Below are 20,385 nucleotides of genomic sequence, written 5' to 3' on the forward strand. Positions count from 1 at the left end.
GCCTGTTTCCGGCACTCCGGTGCAGTGAGCAGGCTCACCACCGCTCTGTTCGCCTTGGAGAACATCGCCATCACATTGGCAAGCTTCTCCCACACTTCCTTTTGGATGTTAGGCTTCTTCCTAACACAATCCACAAGGTCCTGCAATCCAGCCATTGAAACCGCTAGCTCCGCAGGGGTCTCAGGGTCCTGAAGCTCCGGGGAGCTTAGGAGTTCCTCGACTGCCTGCTGAACTTGAGCGAAAGGGTCTCCGCTCTCTCCGTTATCTACAGGCGTCCTCACCGGCTCGGTGAGTTGCCTAACCAGCGAGTGCCTTAGCCCGCTCCTGACGAACGAATTAGGACAAACGTCCTTCTCCGCCTCATTCGCTTTTATCCGGGTGTAGTTCTCTCGGCCGTACATCTGCAATAATACAGACACGCTTCCACTCTGCACCACAGGAAGGTGGAATTACTTCGCAGAACAAAGTATGGAACTCATTGTATGGAACTGCCCCATAGTGCACCGGTCTAGAAATCCGGAATGTCAATTTGAAGGGCTGCACAATCCACTAACAACCCGAGCAGACTTTTATGGCAAAATTATAGCAAATTTTGCTATCACGCCCTGAGAGCCGAATTTGCTCTCATTTTGCTTGACATAAGGTGGTACACAGCAAAAATGAGAGCAAAGATTTTCATACTTGGTTAGCAAAGTGATGCCTAATTTTGCTAAAACTGAGAGCCTAACTACACCTCAATTCCCGATAGCTTGGAGAGCACAAGGATGCCATTATAAGGCATCACATAATAACGCCTGACATCAAAATTTAGCATCATTTTGCTTTCAAAACTTTGAAGAAACTACAGCAAAATCAGGTATAATTTTGTTATCCCTGTTTAAAAATTGCGTTTTATTTTTGCCTTACCTTTAGTCAACCGAAATGAGAACGAATTTGCTGATCAAGGAGTGATAGCAAAGATCAATGTTAATTTTTTTTTTCGTGTAACCAGAGTCGCCTTCAGTTATGCAACGTGTGAGCAATTAACAGCGTATCGATAGTATTGATAGAAACAATGCTAAGTTTTTATTTGACACAGGTAATCTGAAAAAAGTATTTGAGAGTTCGTATATTTCTTAACAGAAGATTTAGAAATCAATACAACATCTTTTATTTAAAACTCATATAAAGCTAACAAAACAATTTATTATTTTCATTTTTATTTAAAAAATGCAATCCGAGCGTATGTTGACTTACACCAATTCAATCAACTTTATCACTTCTATTGGAAATTAAATACCAAAACTAGCTAGATTTACAACATTAAGTTGAGACTTCAACTTAAACAGTCAGCCACAAACAAAAAATAAATATATTCAACGAACTTCAGTAAAATGCTGAACCTAAATTAAACCTAAACTCATTTGAGCCTGAATAAATCTAAATATATTTTTGTTGATTTGCGACCAAAATGTTCTTTTCCAATTCCCTTCAATAAAAATTTTGAATTATGTTACGTTATAATCTTGAAAATTCGCAAGAATATTGCTTAAAGTTAAAATATATAGACAACGTATTGTTTATGCATTATGAATGCAAAATTTTATCCCACAATATTCGTTGCCTACCCAAAGGCGTTTTAAATTTGTTAAAAGCAAACAGAGAAAAAAACTGTTCTTGAAAAGTAACAGTTCAAGAATTTTAGAACAAATGTAATAGAAGAAATGAAATTCAGAATATGCAGCTATGTATGTTATATGTTTTTATTTTTTTAAGGGAGTTTAACTGCTGGTCATTCTTCCTCAAACAAAAATGTTGTTTATTTTTTATCAAGATTTAAAATTCAGTTGGCAATTTAGGATTCAGATTTATAGAGGAAATACAGATTCAGTTTTAAATCAACATCATATTTAAGATTTTGTTTTGGAATTACTGAAAGATTTACAATGCAGATTTATATTCATGTTTCGAATCGAGATTTCTAGTTCAGACTCTAGTTGTGTGTATAGTAGATTCTAATTTCGAAATCAGGTTCACGTCTTGATTTAGAATCGATGATTTAATATAACACATATTTAACATTTAATGTGAAGTGAATACCTGATATCTATGTTTATTAGAGATGTACCGGAGGGAGGGGGGGGGGGGGGGGGGGAATTGGAGGGTCGAATGGCCCAATACCGAATTTTGACTTTTTCAACTATTCGGCCAAACGAATTCGGCCAATACATTAAAAACAGAATATTAGTCTACTCACCCAATCCCAGCAACCCTGACACCTAATTTCAGTCACAGAAAACGCTGAACCTTGAAAAATTTCTTCCAAATTTGTTTTTCAATTTTACCTAAAAATTAATTTTTGTAAATAATGTTTGCTTCGGTCAACGCTCGTAAATGTGATAAATGAGGAAAAATATTTACAGTGCTTACCAAAAATCTTGCCGATTCCAAATATGTGTAGTATAAAAAATAGTCGAGGACACGATCTGTTTTGATTGATGATGGAAAAAAACGAATCACCAATGTGAAGCCGTGAAGATTGACCTGCAAATGAAGAATTTATGTATGTAGTTTGTCTTCTTATATGTTTTACCTTGTTCTACATAAAATCTTTCCGGGTGTTTCAGCTCCTCAATTCTGTAGGGCAGTTCTGGGTGCGTCGTAATCTTCCTTTCAGGATACTCACTTTGTTCTTTATCTTTATTCTTTATCTTTATTGGAGGGGAAAAAGCCCATATGAAAAAGATTGAATCCGTCTCATATGCGCGTAAAAACCCTCATCTTTTGCATCAACAGATTACAATTTAAATCTAAATGATACATCGAGTACTTAAATTTATCACACAATACAATTAATACAATTTTCTCTTAAAACTATAATTATGAAAGAGCTCTACGGAATTTACATTTGAGTGTGTTTCGGGAGATATGAAAATCAAATTCTGATGAAACGCGGTTGAACGTTCGGATTGTTCTTATGAGAGGTGCATTTTGACCATAATTAGTAGAAGCATGCGGAACAACTAGGAAAGATTGAGAGCGAAGGTTTCTGGGCCTACTGTTGAAATTTACAAGTTCTAAAATTTGGGAACAGTCGATATGACCCACTGACTTTGCTTATGAAGTTTGCAGGAACAATAAAGTTTGCTTTGAAGGCAACTGTCCGACGTTTTTCACCTGGTGCTTGTCTGTGTAGCATAAATTCCCAAGTTGTCCCATCTTTGGGAGCGTAAAAGTCGCTTATTTTTCGACTGCGACCAGCGCGCCGCCAGTAGTTCTCCACACCATCGTTCACCAAGTCCAACACCCCACCCGATGTAGGCTGCCATTAGCAGTAGCCAGATTCAATCGGTAGGAAATTGAAATATTGCGATCACTTTCTTTTTTCTTCACTTTAAAATCACGACGACCGAACGAAATAAAATTGTGTGTAAACAAGTTGTTTACACCCGGCCAAGGGTGCCAGGTGTCCTGTTTTTTCAGAGGATTGCAATAATTTATTTTTTCAAAGCATCTAACAAGAAATAAATACAGGCTTCTGCTCACTCCACTTACATAAATTAAACCGTCTACGGTACCATCATTTCATCATTATTTATCTAATCTAAGCTAAGTTGCATATTATTCCCATCAATTCTGTGGTGAGTGGTGTAAAAACCACTGATTTTTCGTCGTGATCTATTAATTTGTGACAAAACTAGCTGACATCACCAGAGGTGCCAGGTGTCCTGATTTATCAGGATTTGTCCTGATTTTCGAGAGACCGTCCTGATTTTTCAAAAACTGTCGAGTTGTCCTGATTTTTGAAAATTTGTCCCTAAAATGTCCTGATTTGTCCTGATTTTCATAAAAACTTCTTAAATATGGTCGAATTTGTAGTTATACTATGAGAAAATCGAATAAATGGGTTATAAAATAGCTATTTAACATTTAACAGATGGTAATCTTCGGTTCAGATGATATTTTAATAATGTTTTTCGATATGAACTACATGCCAGCAAACAAGCTGCGTACTGTTGTTGCATGAATCAAGGCGTTTACAGCACCTATATTGCGCCTTTATTTATGCAATCTAAGCAGAAATCTTTACTATTTTCATGAATCAAGAGGTGTCCTGAAAAATCCTGATTTTTAACTTCGCGTTGTCCTGATTTTTGACGAAACCACCTGGCACCCCTGGACATTACTGAACCCGGGTGACGTTCAAGGCGTGTAAAGCTTCGGGTGTGTTCTTTTACCAATGCACGGAATCGTTCATCTTGTGACAGGCAATCGTAATCGTAGGCATGGTATGCGAACAATTTGCTGTCAAAAAGCGCTCTGTCTCCACCCCTCACCAATGAGAAACTTTTGGTACCACTTGCCTACTTTTCCTCAATATGCATCCACCCGTAGCTGTAGGCACTCTGGTGACGTTATAATGCACCGAAAAAACTTTTCACATGAACGCTACGTGAAAATGTACATGGATTTTTGCCACCATGAAAATCACGTGAAACTTACGTGAATTTCAGGTAGTAAACAGAGCTCGCGCAGCAAGCAGATTTCACGTAATTTTCATATGAGTTGTATATGAAATCAACGTAGGTCAAATGTGGTAAGGAATTCGTTCTGCTACATGTAAATCACGTAGATTTCATTGTCACATTAACGTAGGAAGTTTTTTCGGATATTTTAACTAATATGTTTTAATTTTGAAAGTCATCTTTATTGTTCGGCAAAATTGCGCTAACATGTGCATTTTCCATTTTCAGTCACTTTTCACTATTCACTTCATTCAAATTATTAAACACAAAATTTGGCATTTGTTTCGCCGCTTCGACGAGTGCTTACACAGTTAGAAAAATCCAAGTAGAATTACATGAAATAGCATGGGTAAAAGGGAATCGGGCATTTGCATGTGATAAAACTGTTTATTTCATGTAAACTTCCTTGACATATTCAGTTATATCACACTGAAAACCCGATGTCTTTCTACCCATGCTATTTCATGTAAATTTCCGTACTGCGTGAGTAGGAGGGAATCAGCTTTTTACATGTGATATTAGAGTTGATTTCATGTAAAACTTCTTGAAATCTAAAATACATGTCATGCTTTTCTTAATGGAATGGAGTTTTACATGTCCCTTATTATTTACAGTAACTTTACATTTTCAGCATTTTTTCGCATTCTAATTGGATTCATGTATTCAAAACAATTAGTTATGGCAGCTGGTATTCTCTTCTCGTCGTATTGAATTGTAATGTCTTTCAATGATCCCTCACCCTCACCCACACAATTATCGTTTGTGTTAACTGTGACCGTGACAGATGGGGAAGTTGTATTTGATTGACAGTAAACATTAACTTAATTTATTGATTCGCAGAAGTACGGAATGAAAACTTATTTTCTTTCAATGATATATGCTAAGAAATTTCGAAGAAATATAAAACAACCAAATATTGTTGCATTTCAATTTATTGAAAATAAATTTTTAATGTTACAAATAATCAAATTAAACTTATTATTAAGTTTTTTGCCTTCACTACTAGAAACTATAGTTCTCAATCTGTTTTTTTTTGCTATTCGATGCTGACGATAATTTTAACAGCCGCCCGAGTACATCAAGCCAATATGCCATGCCAACAGCAACATCATTCATACAAAGCAATTGGACGTAGTTGCTCTTGCTGTGCAGGCCACTGTTGCACCTGATTGTTATTTTTATGCAAACGTAGATCTGTAAAATTTATAGTTTTTTTTAGTGCCGTGAAAAGTGTGAGCGTTTAAAAGTTGTAACCTTTAAAAGACATAAAATTCAAAACTTATATACTCGAAATTTCACAAAAACGAATGTTCAGCGTTCTTGAAAATATCTATCTATACGAATGAAAGAATTAAAATTTCAAAATTTACTGTTAAGCTCGTTTGACCTCAGGGGAAAATGGAAAATTTTATTTTGTCAATAACTCATGAAAGCCACACAGATTGACTTTGTAAAACATGATGTAAAGTGAACAGATGAATTTCGAACCGGTCTTAGTGTTTAAAAATTCTCAAAAATGATTTTATTTCGATTCCCTAAATATGAGATACTTCCACAGTGAAAATCCTGGAAAACGAAATGAAAACATTTATCAGAGGTTCTAAACATTAAAACTGGTTCAAGTTAATCTTTGAATTGTTCCTACCTGTTTCACCACGTTATAAAACTGGTTTCGGTCGCTTTTTGAGTTATTGTCGAAATAAGATAGTTCTACAGCGACCATCAGTTGTAAATATGTGGAAATAAGAGATATATATAGGGGAGAATGAGGATACTTGATCCCTGGGGATACTTGATTCCTTAGTTATATCTCGAAACTGGAATGTCTTACAAAGATCAAATGTTCTAGAAAAATGTGTCAAAATGAGCAAAATAACAATACCTGTAGTTTAAAAAAAATTAACAAAATAATTGTTTGAGTAATTGAACTTTGTTTGAAAAATTTCACAAAATGTAACTTGAAGATCTTTTTTCATCACTTTAAAATGTTCCTTACATGGTAAAATTATGAAAAAAATATTTGTTCCAATGTATCAATCGTTCGAACGTAAAATGAACTTCATAATGCCATATTTTTAAAGCAATGGAAAACTTTCAACTTTTTTTCAGAAAAAGTTTTCTAAAATGTTGATTATGGGTACAATTGATCCCCTAGAGTTGGGTACAATTGATCCCCCTTCCAAACGGCATATTCAGCTTCTGAATTGATCGTTATGATTGCTGATTACGAAATTACTAATATTTATCCAAAAACTAATATTTATCAAACAATTGTCTGAAGTAAAAAGCAAAAATAATGAATTTTCTCTTAATTATAAAAAATAGCGCCTTTAAGTATGCAATGTTATTAGCGTTGAGACAAAGTTATAGAATTTTCTTCTTATGTCTGCTATAAATTGTGAAATAAGAACAAACATGACCAAAATAGTCAATTAACATTCTATATTGGGGTTTTGTTTGATTTTTATACAAGGTTTAGGGCTTCCTGAATTAAAGATCAAGTCTCCTTCGATAGGGGATCAAGTCTCCCCTAACTTCAGAAAAATCGCAATTATTTTACTCCCACGAAAATACCTCTAGTTCATCAACGGGTTCAATTATCGTTCTAATTTTTGGAGCATAGAAACTTGAAGTTACAAGCTGTCAGAAAATGTCAAAGACGGTGAGTTGCTAAATTTTTCCAAAAAGATATGGTGAAAACAAGAAAAGGGGATCAAGTATCCCCACTCTCCCCTATGGATCCTAAATATAGAATAACAAATCTTTACTGATACCGACATTACAGTCCTCATACGATAAGTAATTCGGGGGATGAATAGCGTCATAGTTTAAGGTGGTTTAAGCAAAAATGCTATGAAATCTGACTTTTAGAATTTTTGTTAATGAAGGATGAAATTCAGGATGAATGTTTACTCACGAGTAGAATGCCATTTATGTCCGAGTAAAGGTTGGAGAGATGTTCTTTCCCATTCAAGGCTTTATATTTGTCCCTTAATCGGTGGACAGAACCGGGCGGAATCTCCAATAGGGTTGTAGTCTGAAAATAATATTTAATTAATAGCTTATGATTACAATTCCACTTAGCCAATATTTGATTTCAATAACACATCACAGCTAAGTAATCATCCTTTAATACAAACCAATTTTAACATTTCTTAGGTCTTAATAATTTTATAAAATTTAAAAATTAAATAAATTTGGTAGGTGTACAAAAAAATTTAAAATCGGGAACTTAAAAGATAACTTGTAAAGTTTGATCCCTCAAACTTTGTCAAAAGTAGGGTACACGCTCCCTATTTTAAACTCAAAATTAAGTTTGGCGTAAGTTCGAAATCATTTTATTCTATGACCCAAAATTTACCTCTTTTTTTCTTTTGGCCTGAGATCAAAATAAAGTTCATAAATCAGCGAAGATATGGGGAATAAATCGTTTCTTAATTTAAAATTCCATATGTTGAAGTGTCTTCTTCATCATAACATTGAATGCCTCGTAAAATGCCTTTGCAGGCACAGAAACACTTAGACCTGTACGTATTAAATCTCATTTTCATGTGTTTTCTCAACAATAAATCATCTGAGAGAAGAATAATTTTGAGTTCAGCAGCCAAACTTAGTTTTGAGTAGTCTCGAAATTGGCTTTATTCTGCCCTACGGGTTTTGAGTAAGCCTATACTTGGTTTTGAGTACGCCTGTGAATTTAATTTTTATATTGCAGTCAAACTCAAAGTTCAGGGACACCACTTGACTATCATTTTGAGCTTTTCTTTACGTTCCTAATAATAATTTTGAAATTGCGATTGGAGCGTGCTAACAACTTGAACATTTGGACTCCAATAGTCTTTGTATAAAAATACTATGAGTTAATGTGTATTTCTTAATTAGTTTAGCAGTCGTTATGCAATAAAGAAATTAAGACAGAAAAGGTAAAGAGAACAATAAAGAAACAAAGTATCATTACTAAATACATAGGAGTGGAAAACAGGTAAAAAATGCTCAGATTTCAAATTGCAGAACACGGGAGCAGGTATCTTATTTAGTTTCTTTAGATTGATTATTATTGAAACTTTTTTAAAGTTTTGCATTAAACAGGTCTACAAATTTGATCAAACTGGGCATGAATTATTTATAAAACAATAGTTTTGTTAATTTTGTTTGGTTCTGGGAGGAGTTTTATCTCAAACAATTACAACTTCTTTTTTTTGCTTGAAAGTTATTTGGCGTAGATTGGCGTTGCGTAAATGTGCCATGCCAATGGACAAAAGATCGCAAGAACTTCTACTATTGACTTCCGGCCGCAAGAACCTTCACGATTGATTTCCGGCATTCCTGACCAATTTACAATTGACACGACATAAGAAAACCAAAAATGGATTTTTGTTCCTATCTAAAATTCCATTGAAATTGTAGAATAAGTTAAATAAAAAAAACTCGTTCTCAAAATGATAAAAAGTTTAAGTGGAAATCTGTTCGAACACACTAACCTCTGGATTGTCGAGCTACAGTTTTAATGCAACCTTTTTTTTTATCTTATTCAGCATGAAAAATTTGTGCTTATACGCAGAGTCTTGGGTTCGCCAATAGGTTTTCCAATACCCGAAATTCTGAAAGGCAAAAAAAAATTAAAAAAAAAAATGAATCTGACAAAAATATCCCATCGAAAACTTACCTGATTCTTTAAATTGCAGTTAATAACTGCGCAGATCGCTGTCACACACTTTGATTCGCGAGGTTGGTTTGAAGATGCTGAGTGCGAAAGCTGTCTTTCGATATGGGAATATTTTTTAATCCGAACGAGGTTAGTTTTTATTAAAAGCTTCACTCCAATTAAATAGCGGAATGCTTTTCTTAATTAATTATATTTCATTCGAAACCGATAGAGCTTTCCACATTACACATACACATAACCTATTAATAAAAACCCATAAACATTTACTATGTTATCATGGCGCAGCGGCTAATGCGCGAAAAATTGCACTATATTTAATCAAATTTCAGTTCAAATTCAAAGAGACAATCTAGTTGCGACTTGACCGAAAACAGAAATGAAAAACATGGCCGTTACTTACCAACAACCCATGCAATGACATGTAATTCTATTCAGTTGTTATGACACGTAAAATTTCTTTTTGATAATCCGATGGGTCGGTAATTTACACGATTTTTCGCGGAATGATATTTTGATGGAAAAAATGTAAATTTCCTTCACACTACACTGTTACATTTTTGCAACTGTAGGTTTACAATACACAATGAAATAAAATGTGAACGGAGGTTTACATGAAATAAGCTTTCTTATTACATGAAAACCCCCGATTCCTTTCTACCCATGTCCTTACATGTAAGTTTACATGTATTTTCTGAACTTTGAATATTTGTTTATGTTTTTTACATGTCTTCTCGAGCGATTTTTGTTTTCGAGTTATTAATTTGAAAATTACGTGCATCGTAACATTACATTTTTTTTTCTGTGTAGCCTTGTCAGCTGCCTCAATTTTTAATCCTGTTAAAAAAATATCAAAAATGTAAATACGCTACCACACAACAAAATATTTATTACTTACGAAATAAATATCAGCTTTTCCATCACTCAGATTTTTTTGTCTTCATGCACCAACTGTCGGATCCGCGCCATATTGAGAACTGTATTCCTTCACACAGGTTTTATGTGAATGAGCCATTCAGGCTTACGTGAACATCACATAGAATACACAAAATCTCTCTGTACTTGACGGATCACTGGATTCTCACGTAAATCGAATGTGTCTTTATTTTGACAGCATTCAACTATATGAATTTCACGTAAGGATCAAGTGATTTTTTATTAACTCCTAAGTGCTTCACGTTAACCAAGCAAAAATTCACGTAATGAGTGGCTACGTGAAAATCCAGGTAAATTTAACGTTCCTTTTACGGCTGAGTGTGGTTTTTTCATGCGAGCGCCGCATTCTCAAAACATCAGTGCAGTACAAAATATGCCCAGTATTAACTTTTAGCCTCATCAGAGTATTTCCAGAAAATGGAAAAATTCAAAATTGAATCTTTAATTAACGTCATGTTTAAATGAAAAATATAACTTGAATTTGAATTCATCACCTTAAAAAATGCTTATGATTGATACACTTTTCGATTCTATAACTTCTGATATTCGTATTTGATTTGAATTTTAAAACTTTCGTAGAAAGGCATTTGTACATTCAGTTCATTTGTTAAGAAAAATTAAAATGTTTGTATGATTGTCCATTTTTTAAACAAATCAGCAATAATAACTTAATTTTGGTAATTTTTTTACGATGATAATTTTAATCATTGCCTTTTAGATTTCATATTACTAATTTAATGACAAATTTCATAAATCAGTTGAATCTATTACGTGAAAAAAAGAACAAAATCTTAGTTTAACACCACAAAAAAACTGAGTTATGAAGAAACTTTGAATTGATGATTTTTGAATGTATTAATAATTTTATTCATTTTAATTGTTAATTTTTAATCAGTTTTTTTTTTCCTTTTTTATAGGAATTTAACCCATTAAGTTCATTTTTCCTCGAATTTTTAATTAGCAATAACTGTCATACACCGAAACAGGAATAAGATAAAAAAAATACTGTATCTATGATCAGTGCTGAAACAAGGCCGCTAAGTAACAGTCATTTTGAGTCATAATTTAATTTTAAGTTTGAATTCGTGACGTACGACAGATTAATTTTCTAGCACGGATGGATTTGCTGCTCAACCATATAAGATTACACCGAACAGATTACATAAACATTTTGATTTCAGGTTTAAAATTCAGAAAATTATGGATTTCCCGATGATGCCTTTTTTCTGTTGGGTAAATTGTACAGCAAATGGTGCTATATCTTTGGCCTTAGTTTTGTATTTAATGTAAAAAATTGATAACCTCAATGATGGTTCATTTTGCTATCAGCTGTTGATGCCCGAAATTGATCTCAGCTTGCTATCAAAAAAAGTATTTTTGAAACCTTAGTTATACCTTATTTTGCTCTCAAATTAAACCGACATTAAAAGATGCTATCATTTTGCTGTTAACACCTTATTAAGGTTACAGTTTGCTATCAGTTTGGGCATCAAAGTCTGCTCGGGAATCCAACGATACGGTAAATTTTGAGATCCTCTGCATTCAATATTTTTAAAGAATTCAGAATTTAAGCCACGACGTTTACAAACAGCTTAAAGATGAGCGGGCCATTAGTGACTCCCCTGGTGTCCTCCGGTTGTCATAAGTCTTCGGCTGGGATCTGATTCCTACCAAGTTCACAAATGATTGGCGTTTCGTCAAGTAAGCGTGCAACGACGGAAACCCATAAGGATCGATTTTCCGAATTCCGAGCTCGTGCGGTATTTTATCGAATGCTTTGGAGATGTCCACATGAATAGCATCAACATCTCGCTGTTTGTTTATAGCTGTATGCAGTGCATCGAATACCTTATCAAGTTTGAGACTTACTTAATCACTTAATGGTCCAGCGTCGATTCTCCAGCGCATAGCGCCGTGGTAAAAGACCTCCTCTATTGACGATCCGAAGCCAGCATCTGCACTTGGTCCTAATCGAAATTCTCGTCGACAGTTCGGATTTCGCCGACCAGGCTTCGTCCATTTCCAATTACGGTCCCGAATCCTTTGTTGACACCGGCGATGTAGTTCCTCGTTCGAGATCCAGTTGCCAGACCACCAAGCGCGAATGATATTCCGCAGGCAGCAGTTTACAAATACTTGCAGTTTTCGCGTCGACACCGCATATGTACACCAAGTTTTGCATCCGTACAGCAATACGGATTTGACGATTGAGTTGAAGATTCGAATTTTCGTTCGTAGAGATATCTGACGTGAACGCCAGATGTTCCGGAGACTCGCAAATGCAAACCGGGCTTTTCTGTACCGGGTTTCGATGTCTTTCTTGGTACCACCTTCAGGCGTTATGTGGCTACCAAGATACTGGAAGGACTCCACTTCCTCAACTTGTTGTCCAGCTACCATGAAACTGGAGGGATTTCCTATGTTAATCTCCATAGACATGGTCTTTCGGACATTGACTTTGAGCCCTGCTGCCTTGGAGCTTTCGGTGAAGTCGTTGAGATTGCTCTGCATGTCTTTTTGTCTTTGAGCAGCAATACAATATCGTCTGCCAGGTCAAGGTCGTTCAGCTGCTCCATTGTCTAACGATTCCACGGCAATCTCCGGTTTGATCTACACTCAATCGATCCAGTCAAGATCTCATTCATTACGATGAGAAAAAGCAGCGGTGATAAAAAACATCCATGTTCCATTCCAGCAGTTACCGGGATTGTCGGCCTTCGGCGAGGAATGTTGCAGTATCCAAGATGTGAGCGACAACCCGGTGTAACATTTGTGCTGACAGGGCAGGGTCGGCTTTCAGCATTTCATTTTTGATTGCCGCTTCTATTTAAGCCAGCGAGGGCGCTTCCGAGTTGACGCCATTTATACGACTTACTGTTGGCGCTTCGAGCTGTGGGTTCTGTTGGCCATCGCTATTCGTGACTCGGAAGAGTGGTTCAAAATGATCTGTCCAACGTTTGAGCTGACAACTGACCTGCTCGGTCTTTCAGCGGCATTCTTGCATTAGTCCTTGCACCACTAAGGCGGAGAGAAATGTCATAAAGTAATCGGATATCTCCAATGGGGGTGGCTCTTTCTCCCTCTTCGGCTAGGGAGTTAGATCAGGCTCTCTTTTCTCGTCTATACAAGCTCGTTTAACTGCATTTTGCAGCTCCGCATATCGTAAGCGGGTGGCTGCTTTGGCTGACCCGGTACGTGCCTGCTCAATTCCGATTTTCGCCTTTCTGCGATCATCGACCATCCTCCAAGTTTCATCCGACAACCATTCTATTCTTCTTCCACAAACTTTACCGAGAGTACCATGGCTCGTCGTGATTCTTGATTCCACACCACTGTTCTTCGACTGTTCCGTCTTTCGGCAGATCCGAAGCTCGGGATTCTAGCTGCTCAACGTTTGCTCTTTTCACCTCTGGATTCTCCAACCGGCGGACGTCGTATCGACACCCCACTTTCTCCTCGCGACATTGGACAAGTTTGAAACGTTCGATTTTTTCTTTACGAAACCTTTTCAGTACTCTTATTTTGTCAGTTTTCCTCCATTATAGAGTCTTTCATAGATATTTTTGACAAAAATCTTTGTCAAATAGCAGAGTATTACGATCGGTACGTAATTCTCCCCATCATGCGTATTCAGTGATTTGTGAATGGGAGTTTTTCCAAATGCTAGGAAAAACACCATCTGTAAATGATCGATTTCTGATCGGATCCTTCAGGGAGCAGTGAAAAGCGACTGAGGTGAGATAACGTTAAAGCTTTACAATGTTTCGAAGTATTCGTTAGAAGCAGGTGGCGATTGTGAAGTGTGGACGCTCTCGAAGAATTTTGGGAACAAGTTTGAAGATTGGAAGGAAAGCTGTTGGTACGAGTCGGGTGTTTTTTTTTTTTTTCATTTCCCTCTCCATATTGTTAATGTTTTGCCTGAAAAGAGTGTTACGTATTTCTGAGTATAGTATTTTACTTCCGAATTGATCACAATTCGATTTTCAGGAAACCGTTTCTCTGAACGAATGCCATTCGACAAATGGTATATCTTTGCCGAATGTTGATTGTTGGCAGTTGGCGACATAGCCTGGAAGCAAATGGTCAAAACGGTGAAATCGGTCATATTTAATGTATGCCACTGCCACACTGACTGGCTGTGCGAGACGACAAAACTCAGTCGCCGCCCAGGGATCAAGGAATAAAGACGTCGTCGGTCGTTGACGACGCCGGTAATGTCACGTTTCTTTTGACGCGACGACGACGCCTCGAGTCTGGGGGGTGTTGTTTTGTTTTGTTGAAACCGCGAAGACCGCCCGCCCGTTCGCCGACAGCAGTGTTGCGGATGGGGTCTTGTTGTGTCACGCGAGCGATTCGGTTCTCCCTCTCGCGTACGAGCGATTCTGACTTGCCGGCGGCCGCGTGTTGTCGGATTCTCCCGACTTTCTTCATTTCGCTTACTCAATTTGCGGTGGGGTTTTGTCCTAGCGGTTTTTGAGGTGACCGTGGCATGGTCCAAGTTGCAAAGTGAGGTGAGGTAGGTCGTGTTGGCGGAAGGAAGGTTGGAAGTGTCCGGGGTCGTGGAAGAGATTTTACCGGTGTTGTTGCGGTTTTGGTTGCTGTCAGCAATCGAGACACGAATGAACGTCAACTGAACTGACTGGCGGCGGATCAGCCGGCGGGAGTCTCACTTACACGAGATGCCGACATGGACTCCCCGATGACGACGACGATGATGATGATGATGATGCTGGGATGCTATTTGCCAGTACAGTAGCTTCCAACGACGACGACGACGACGGCGACGACAACAAACGACGACGACGGGCGTATGGTCCAAATCCAATCAGGCCGCGTGTTGAGCGTCAGTCAAGATTCTGCGGTCTCCGATGGCGGTTCGGAATGGGGAATAATATGTGACCGGCTGCTAAAAAACTGTTCTCCGGTCGTCGTTTCGTTGTTCCGTTTCCGTGGGTCGGTCGTCCGATTCGTGCCGGCCAGCAATTAGTGGTCTCTTTATGAGCCCAGGAAGAACGCGCGTGCAAATCAGAGGAAAACGTTAATTGAATAGTTCGAGAGCGACAACATGCCATTTCCACCGCCCAAACGCATCAACTGCGCTAATGGAGCGCGGGTTTAAATGTAGTAAAAAATAGCAAATACTTCCGGCCGAACGAGCGAGCCAGTGATACGTTTGTGGAAAAAAGTGTGCGCTCGAAGGGTGCGCTCAAATTGGTTCTTCCGGTAGTTTGGATTTGGCAAACCATCACCGTTGACAAATTGAAATTGAATCTTGTGCCAGTGAATGATTGATGATTGATCGCTTTGGCGGTGGAGCTGTGAGTGGTTTTCTTTTTTTCTTCTGGTTTTCGGGGGGCCAGCTAGTGATTTGGTGAATCGACACAAAGTGGATGAGGTGAATAAAATAGCTGTACCATGGCGATCGGAGCGTGAATTGGGAATTTTAGGATTAAGCATGAGCGCGCTAATTAGCCAAATCGGTGGCCATAAATTTTGGAGCGAGATTGAAGCGATAATGAAGTGTTTGGTGTAAACATTGTTTATTGGAGGCGCTGCATAATCGGATTGGTTCACTTTTCATACGTTTAAATATTCCTAATTTTTGAGTTAATTTGATCAAAAATGAACAATGACTTAAAACTTTCATGAGGTGTTAGGTACTCCTCCACATTTATAGCAGCTTCTGCGCTTCGGAAAATTACTACCCACGAAGACATTATTTCAAGTTTCGGGAAAGATAATATTTGGGGGTGGCAAAATCTAGAAAGAAGATGATTCAATTAAGCCCCGTCAAAACATTCGCTAGGAATTTGTTATCTAATGTTTAATGTTTGAGTAGCGAAGCGAAGCAATTCCTTCCTACCTACTTGCTTTTCCAGTAGATTGTTTGTGCGTATTTTTCGAGGAAAATATAAAATTCTTGTTTGACTTCTAGACTGCATCAGTAGAGCACTCAATTGCTATCTTCTTGGAAATGGGTTGTGTTTAGTGATATAGGTACATAATAAACACTTTAAAGTTGAATAGTTTCTGGCGGAATTTTGATATTTAACTTAAAACTTAAAAGAAATTAGACATTATAAGCTTGAATTGACACTTGCATACGTGTGCTATACTGGCAGATTATTAATTGTAGGGACGAGACAAACAGTTAAATAGAATCCCTTTATTTAACTTTTAACAATATAGATTAAGCATTTTCACATAGCATTTTTGTTTCCTTTATTTTCTGTTATTTATTTTTATTGGTGATAACAGTCTATTTTTTTGTATGAGCAGAGAAAAGCCCGCGAGATGGTCTCTGGCAGCACAGTTAAAAAGACTTCAAGGTGCATAAATCCAAAAGTAAATATACTTTGACAAATTTCGACACACTTTTTCTATGATTTTAGTTAAAATTTATACGAATATATCGATATAGAAGTCACTGAATAAATTGAAGTATTTTATTAAGAAGTATATTCTTAACGCCTGAAAGTATATATTTTTTTCAATAAAAAAAATCTAAGAGTCCTGAATAATTTGTAAATAATTTTTAAAATCTCGATTTACCACGTAAAAGTTTTTGTTGGTTTTATGTTATTATGTTATTATAATCGAACACACACATTTAGGTTCTAAATGAAATTTCATGTTTCACTAGTATGCTTCGGCATAATCTTACTTCAATTGTTTTAACCAAAATAATCTTTTCATTATTCTTTGATGATGTAGAATTCATGAAGAAGCTTCTGCTCGATCGCTATCCTTTAAACGTGGCTTTAAAAGTGGTCCTTACCGCCCCCAGAGACGATGAGAGCTTCCAGATTTTAAAATTCACATTAAAAAAAAAAAGGAAAAAACGTGGAATTGAAAAAATTTAAAAATTTAAACAAAAAACCTAACGAATAGAACGTGTTTTAAAAACGCATCGCAGATTTGATTATAGATTTTCGGTATGACAGAATGCTGACAAGCCAAGTTAACTTTTATTCGAAATTCTAATTTGTTAATCTTGAATTCAATCTATTCAAAATTAAATTCTGCAATTTTCTATGTACTTCAACTTTTAAAAGTAATTCGGTCATCACTAAAATCTTTGTAGTTTATGTCACTAAGGATTTTGATTTAGAGTAAAATTGAGTTTTTTCATAAATAAAAGTTTTATTATTATTATATATATAGATTCAATACTACAACTACTACTACTTTTGATGCTTTTTTTAAATATTTTTTATGCTTATAAACAGTACTTTGTGATTTTGTCCACTGTAGTAGTTAATTTTATTGTTAAAGGATTGCGTTCATTAGGTTTATTTATTAAAATCAGGAAAAGCGATTTGGCTTTGAGATAAACCGATATTTTTCAAGTTCAAGGGTTTGCTCTGGAAATATTTTATTTTATTTAATAAATTAACAACAATTGATGTATGAAATTTGTGAAATATCGTAATTGTTTTTAATTTTTTCCGTGATGAACACACTCCCCCTTATTCTGCGCCGCGCGTGAGGTGACGATAGTCGAGTCACCCGATTCCAGTAGTCGCTTTAGGTGAGAAACGTCTTTTAGAATTAACTTTTTGAGTTATTATCCTAATCTAGTAGTCACCGTGAGTGACAAATCGTATGCTTCGTCACATCGGTTTCGGGAGTAAGGTGACAAGACTCACGCGACTCCAACTCGACTCGACTTTCGTCACCTCACGCGCGGCGCAGAATAAGGGGGAGTCCAACTATTTAAATAAACTGATTTTTTTTTTTTGAAAATTCTTTATTTCAAACGGCTCGTAACTGAATTTTTTGAAAATTATAAAAATTATAAAGAGAAATTTGAGTATGATGGTTTTGGGACGGTCCCAATCAGTATTTACACTAAGGTTTTTTTTGAACTGATAATCGAACCGCGTAAAAAAATCGTGCAAAAAAACCGTGCTAATTCCCAAAACCGTGTAAAAAAAAGACCATTTAATTACTGCAGCTCTGAAACTTGAAACAATAAGACATGCAAATTGACACTCAAGACCTGAGACCTGAGACCTGAGATTTGAGACTTGAGTCCTGAGACTTGAGACTGTAGACTAGAGACATGAAACCTGAGAATTGAGACCTGAGAATTGAGACAACTGATACCTAGACCTGAGACGTGGGACTTTCGACATGATACCTGAGACCTGAGACCTGAGACATTAGACCTGAGACATAAGACCTGAGATCTGAGACCTAAGACATGAGACATAAGACATGAGACCTGAGGCATGAGACCTGAGACATAAGACCTGAGACCTGAAACCTGAAACCTGAGACCTGAGACCTGAGACCTAAGACATGAGACATAAGACATGAAACCTGAGGCATGAGACCTCAGGCATGAGACAAGAGCCATGAAACTTTTTTTTTCCCAGGTGGTAAATTCGAAGAAGGAATTTTACGAATTGGTTCCAATGCACGTCGAGTGCCGTGTCTAAATGGGAACAGTGGGTCGACTCGTTGTATACTCATCCGTATTTACATACGCCCTAAACTCCACCTGGGGCCTCAGACAATTTCCTAAACCGGTACCTGCCCTAAGGCAATACTTCGGCAGGGAGATATGAACGATCAAAATTTGCATGTTTTTTAGTGGGTGATCCCAAACTTTTGGCCGGCAGTGTATGTGCGCTACTTATGCAACACTCGCCAAGAAGTTCATATATAAATTAAACATCATCCTGACTGCCCAAGATCATCTTCACGTTGTGGTCCCATCGGCTACGCTGATTGTTTTGCGTAGTTAATTTCATAGCTTCGGACTCTTTAAGCTTAGTAAAGTTAACCCTTCATTTCATGATTTTTTATTTTTCCCTAAAAATAATTTTTTACAGTTGGAAATGACGAGTACATCAAGAAAAATTTTTTAATAAAAATACGATTTTTCACTTTTTATATACATTAACTAGCAGACCCGGTAAACTTCGTCTTACCCTGTTAAATTTGGCGTCCATTTTCCATTTTTTCTTCGCTGATTAATTTTTAAAATTTATTAAATATTGAGTTGTTTATCGTCTCGTTTTTGTGAACATGTTCTAGTTTTTTTTTAAATTTCCCTCATTTCCGTTTACTCGAATTGTCCCGCTTCGAAATAAAACCTAACAATTTTAATTCAGTTCTACGGGTATTTTCTTAAATAATCAAAAAAATAACCTTCATTAAATCTTACATGCAACTTTCATGAATACTTTTTTATTAACTTTTCTTTCATTCAGATTTTTTGTATATCAACGAATGGTCAGGTTTCAGGTTCTTGTCGCAAAATGGTTTTATTTTTTCAGTTCGATGTTATCGTCCAACTTGCAAGCCTATTGCAAAAAAAATCACTTTTTGTAACTTTTTCCATAAATAATTGTATGTTGATAATATGTATGTATTTTTCATTTATTGTATACCATTTAGTTGATTTATTCCGCTTTGTTCAAAATAACATTAAAGTTTGAATCGAAATCAAAAGTTTCTCATTTATTGTAATTTATTGCATATGGAACTTTATGAAAATACAGTTTGAATATTGGGACAATTTTCGGAATATTTGGGAGCTAAAAGCGGTGGGTTAGTATTAATATTCCTAACGCAGCGCTTTTAGCTTCCAATCAGCTTTTTGTTCACCATCCTCACCCCTCGAAGTAGTTTGAATCAATATACATATTTTCGCAAAATCATGTTAAAAAAGTTTTTCCAAATACCGAACTTATAGATATGACACATTTCAACTTGAAGTGTTCCCAAACAGCATTTGCCATGGCAAAAAATCTGGCGATGTTGTATACTGTAATCTACTTTTTTATATTGATAAATGAAAAAAGCAAATTACATTCCTATGAACTTTAACCCAATGAATCAAGGAAACGATTAGTATTAATAATAGAAAAAATATGTTTTAATTGAAGATCGAAATTATGTTCTGATTTCAAAATCTCCTGAACATTGTTGGTGGGGATCTGCGATTTGATTTAAGACTATGTAATATTTCCAATTCAATAACATTTAATTGAAAAGCAGATTTAAAATAAAACTAAATAGTTCGAAAGGAAATAATCTGTTCAGGCTACGATGGTTTCATGAGTTCATATCATTTTCTGGAAAATTTCTTGCTGAAATAACTCAAAACCTTAAAAAAATAAGTGTTTTTTTTGTAAATCGAAACTCTCAATAAAGGAACACCGGGTATGATAACAGTGAACCTGTAAACAGTTTTTCGGTAAATAATTTTAGAAAAAGTTGAGTTTGTTTTGTCAGATTGTTTATTTGGGCCCAACCATTTATAAATAA

The 20,385-nt window shown here is 36.2% G+C and overlaps 1 protein-coding gene across 4 annotated transcripts in view; it reads left to right on the forward strand.

The window, feature by feature from the left end:
• The first annotated feature begins 14,964 nt into the window (after positions 1-14,964).
• The window catches only part of LOC129751256 (cardioacceleratory peptide receptor-like), a 305,152-nt gene continuing 299,731 nt past the window's right edge, over positions 14,965-20,385 (forward strand). For 2 of the 4 annotated variants that reach the window (XM_055746644.1, XM_055746643.1), the window contains exon 1: positions 14,965-15,499. The gene's annotated coding sequence lies outside the window, so the exon portion shown is untranslated. The remainder of the gene's footprint in view (positions 15,500-20,385) is intronic. The other 2 variants (XM_055746645.1, XM_055746646.1) reach the window with 1 other exon arrangement.

This window comes from Uranotaenia lowii, chromosome 3, assembly GCF_029784155.1.
Source record: "Uranotaenia lowii strain MFRU-FL chromosome 3, ASM2978415v1, whole genome shotgun sequence".
In the NCBI taxonomy this organism is placed as follows: Eukaryota; Metazoa; Arthropoda; class Insecta; order Diptera; family Culicidae; genus Uranotaenia; species Uranotaenia lowii.